Below are 5,290 nucleotides of genomic sequence, written 5' to 3'. Positions count from 1 at the left end.
CTTACGTTCGGGAGCCGACAGAGAGTATAGTCTACCCCGGGGGGGGGTGGTTCCCGGAAGGAGATCAATACTACAATCATACGACCGGTGTGGAGGAAGAGAGGTGGCCCTGGACCGACTGAACACCGTGCGCAGATCGTGATATTCCTCCGGCACCCCTGTCAAATCACCAGGCTCCTCCTGTGAAGAAGAGACAGAGGAAACAGGAGGGATAGCAGACATTAAACATTTCACATGACAAGAGACGTTCCAGGAGAGGATAGAATTACTAGACCAATTAATGGAAGGATTATGACAAACTAGCCAGGGATGGCCCAAAACAACAGGTGTAAAAGGTGAACGAAAAATTAAAAAATAAATGGTTTCACTATGATTACCAGAAACAGTGAGGGTTAAAGGTAGCGTCTCACGCTGAATCCTGGGGAGAGGACTACCATCCAGGGCGAACAAGGCCGTGGGCTCCTTTAACTGTCTGAGAGGAATGTCATGTTCCCGAGCCCAGGTCTCGTCCATAAAACAGCCCTCCGCCCCAGAGTCTATTAAGGCACTGCAGGAAGCTGACGAACCGGTCCAGCGTAGATGGACCGACAAGGTAGTGCAGGATCTTGAAGGAGAGACAGGAGTAGTAGCGCTCACCAGTAGCCCTCCGCTTACTGACGAGCTCTGGCCTTTTACTGGACATGAAGTGACAAAATGACCAGCGGAACCGCAATAGAGACAGAGGCGGTTGGTGATTCTCCGTTCCCTCTCCTTAGTCGAGATGCGGATACCTCCCAGCTGCATGGGCTCAGCACCCGAGCCGGCAGAGGAAGATGGTAGTGATGCGGAGAGGGGAGCGACGGAGAGCGCGAGCTCCTTTCCACGAGCTCGGTGACGAAGATCAACCCGTCGCTCAATGCGAATAGCGAGTTCAATCAAGGAATCCACGCTGGAAGGAACCTCCCGGGAGAGAATCTCATCCTTTACCTCTGCGCGGAGACCCTCCAGAAGACGAGCGAGCAAGGCCGGCTCGTTCCAGCCACTGGAGACAGCAAGAGTGCGAAACTCAATAGAGTAGTCTGTTATGGATCGATTGCCTTGACATAGGGAAGACAGGGCCCTGGAAGCCTCCTCCCCAAAAACAGATCGATCAAAAACCCGTATCATCTCCTCCTTAAAGTCCTGATACTGGTTAGTACACTCAGCCCTTGCCTCCCAGATTGCCGTGCCCCACTCACGAGCCCGTCCAATAAGGAGAGATATGACGTAGGCGACACGAGCAGTGCTCCTGGAGTAAGTGTTGGGCTGGAGAGAAAACACAATATCACACTGGGTGAGGAACGAGCGGCATTCAGTGGGCTCCCCAGAGTAACACGGCGGGTTATTGATTCTGGGCTCCGGAGATTCGAAAGCCCTGGAAGTGGCCGGTGGATCGAGGCGGAGATGGTGAACCTGTTCTGTGAGGTTGGAGACTTGGGTGGCCAGGGTCTCAACGGCATGTCGAGCAGCAGACACTTCCTGCTCGTGTCTGCCTAGCATCGCTCCCTGGATCCCGACGGCTGAGTGGAGAGGATCCGAAGTCGCTGGGTCCATTCTTGGTCGGATTCTTCTGTTACGGTGCGTGAATGAGGACCCAAAAGCGAATTAACTTAAACAGAGCTTCTTTAATTACCAAACATAGGTAGGCTCAGACGGACCGGCAGATTCCGACAGGACAAGACAAGGTTACAGCAAACATGACGACAGTCTGGTTCAGGCATGAAACACAACAAACAAGAATCCGACAAGGACAGGAACAAAAACAGAGAGAGATATAGGGGACTAATCAGAGGGAAAAGGGGAACAGGTGGGAGAAGGGGTGACGAGGTAGTCAAGAGGAGACAAGGAACAGCTGGGGGAAAGCGGGGGAGAAAAGGTAACCTAACAACGACCAGCAGAGGGAGACAGGGTGAAGGGAAAGGACAGAGACAAGACACAACATGACAGTACATGACACTTAGAGAGGAACCAGGCTATGAGGGGTGGCCAGTCCTCTTCTGGCTGTGCCGGGTGGAGATTATAACAGAACATGGCCAAGATGTTCAAATGTTCATAAATGACCAGCATGGTCAAATAATAATAATCACAGTAGTTGTTGAGGGTGCAGCAAGTCAGCACCTCAGGAGTAAATGTCCGTTGGCTTTTCATAGCCGATCTTTAATGAGTATCTCTACCGCTCCTGCTGTCTCTAGAGAGTTGAAAACAGCAGGTCTGGGACAGGTAGCACATCCGGTGAACAGGTCAGGGTTCCGTAGTCGCAGGCAGAACAGTTGAAACTGGAGCAGCAGCACGACACACACCGATGTGATGATCAGGCTTCTATTTCTACCCTAAAACAATTGAATATTAAAAGCTCCTCTATTCTTGAAGTAAAAAAAAAAAAATCAAGAGCAATATAATTTCAATAAATATGACTGGCCCAGCAAGTAGCTACAACTATTGAGAATTGGGCTACTTTGAAAACGATGTCGCTGAGCTAGTGGAAATTTGAAATGGAATTTGGATCTGTTGGCCATCAAGTAGGCTATACGTTTCTATGCAGTTGCAGGCTACTGTAGCCTACCATTTGATACAATAAATATACACTGCTCAAAAAAATAAAGGGAACACTAAAATAACACTTCCTAGATCTGAATGAATGAAATATTCTTATTAAATATTTTTTTCTTTACATAGTTGAATGTGCTGACAACAAAATCACACAAAAATGATCAATGGAAATAAAATGTATCAACCCATGGAGGTCTGGATTTGGAGTCACACTCAAAATTAAAGTGGAAAAGCACACTACAGGCTGATCCAACCTTGATGTAATGTCCTTAAAACAAGTGAAAATTAGGCTCAGTGGTGTGTGTGGCCTCCACGTGCCTGTATGACCTCCCTACAACGCCTGGGCATGCTCCTGATGAGGTGGCGGTTGGTCTCCTGAGGGATCTCCTCCCAGACCTGGACTAAAGCATCCGCCTCCTGGACAGTCTGTGGTGCAACGTGGCATTGGTGGATGGAGCGAGACATGATGTCCCAGATGTGCTCAATTGGATTCAGGTCTGGGGAACGGGAGAGCCAGTCCATAGCATCAATGCCTTCCTCTTGCAGGAACTGCTGACACACTCCAGCCACATGAGGTCTAGCATTGTCTTGCATTAGGAAGAACCCAGGGCCAACCGCACCAGCATATGGTCTCACAAGGGGTCTGAGGATCTCATCTCGGTACCTAATGGCAGTCAGGCTACCTCTGGCGAACACATGGAGGGCTGTGCGGCCCCCCAAAGAAATGCCACCCCACACCATGACTGACTCACCGCCAAACCGGTCATGCTGGAGGATGTTGCAGGCAGCAGAACGTTCTCCACGCCGTCTCCAGACTCTGTCACATGTGCTCAGTGTGAACCTGCTTTCATCTGTGAAGAGCACAGGGCGCCAGTGGCAAATTTACCAATCTTGGTGTTCTCTGGCAAATGCCAAACGTCCTGCACGGTGTTGGGCTGTAAGCACAACCCCCACCTGTGGACGTCGGGCCCTCATACCACCCTCATGGAGTCTGTTTCTGATCATTTGAGCAGACACATGCACATTTGTGGCCTGCTGGAGGTCATTTTGCAGGGCTCTGGCAGTGCTCCTCCTTCTCCTCCTTGCACAAAGGCTGCTGCTGGGTTGTTGCCCTCCTACGGCCTCCTCCACGTCTCCTGATGTACTGGCCTGTCTTCTGGTAGCGCCTCCATGCTCTGGACACTACGCTGACAGACACAGCAAACCTTCTTGCCACAGCTCGCATTGATGTGCCATCCTGGATGAGCTGCAGTGCCTGAGCCACTTGATGGGGGTTGTAGATTCCTTCTCATGCTACCACTAGAGTGAAAGCACCGCCAGCATTCTAAAGTGACCGAAACATCAGCCAGGAAGCATAGGAACTGAGAAGTGGTCTGTGGTCACCACCTGCAGAACCACTCTTTTATTGGGGGTGTCTTGCTAATTGCCTCTAATTTCCACCTGTTGTCTATTCTATTTCCACAACAGCATGTGAAATTTATTGTCAATCAGTGTTGCTTCTTAAGTGGACAGTTTGATTTCACAGAAGTGTGATTGACTTGGAGTTGTCCCCTTTATTTTTTTGAGCAGTGTATATTGAAATTACAATATCACTGGAGTCATTGCAAATCAATTTGTGCCACTTGTGTAGCCTACCTTGACCTGGCAAACAGATTTAATAAATAGCCTAATACTCAGTTTGTTGTTGTAGCCTTCTGTTATTATGTAATTATTAATGGCCATATTTAATTAATTAAATTGGAAGTTATCAATTGTGATAATCGTAGCTCGGCACAATAAAAGCAGGGTGAATAGATGACAGTGACGTGTGCTCGCACGCGCGGAAGATCAGTCGCTGCATCCTTTTCGAGACATGTGAACTGTTGTTAAGAAACCAAAACATGTATTTTTGTGTTTTGCGGAAGAAAGAAAGCACCTCTTATTATGAGGAAATACATCTATATATATCTATGTCCCCATAGATGTGCCTGAAAACTATAGGATGAATCGAAGATATCATAGACTATTTTAATAGTCATCTGAACAAGTCAAGGTACAGTATCCTATCTGTCTGGCAGCACAGTATCCTATCTGTCTGGCAGCACAGTATCCTATCTGTCTGGCAGCACAGTATCCTCATCTATACACCATAAGGCATATCCAGTCAGCTGCAATGATCATGACTATAATTAATGACTGCATTATTAAACCAGGGCATATTTACTGTAGCCTAGATCAGGAGCAAGTACAACATTTGGACTGGTAAACTGCACTTATCTGATGTGCACTTATTATGGTCACACAATGAAATAATACCTGTCTTATTTGGGCTCCCGAGTGGCATAACGGTCTAAGGCGCTGCATCTCAGTGCAAGAGGTGTCACTACACTATCACATCTGGTCGTGATTGGGAGTCCCATAGGGCGGCTCACAATTGGCCCAGCGTCATTGGGTTATGGCCGGGGTATGCTTTCATTGTAAATAAGAATATTAGGAAGGTGTTCTAACTGACTTGCCTAGTTAAATAAAAATAAAACATTTATATAAATAAAAGTCTTGATATACACTGAGTGTACAAAACATTAAGAACACCTTCCTAATATTCGGCCTCAATTCGTCCGGGCAAATGACATCAGTAAGGGATCCTAGCTTTCACCTAGTCAGTCTATTTTATGGAAAGAGCATAATGTTCATAATGTTTTGTATATTCAGTGTATGTTGAAAAAAAGAGTAACAAATGACC

This window comes from Oncorhynchus mykiss, chromosome 22, assembly GCF_057628025.1.
Source record: "Oncorhynchus mykiss isolate SJ-2025 chromosome 22, ASM5762802v1, whole genome shotgun sequence".
NCBI classification, from domain to species: domain Eukaryota; kingdom Metazoa; phylum Chordata; class Actinopteri; order Salmoniformes; family Salmonidae; genus Oncorhynchus; species Oncorhynchus mykiss.
Note: the sequence above shows the minus strand (reverse complement) of the source record.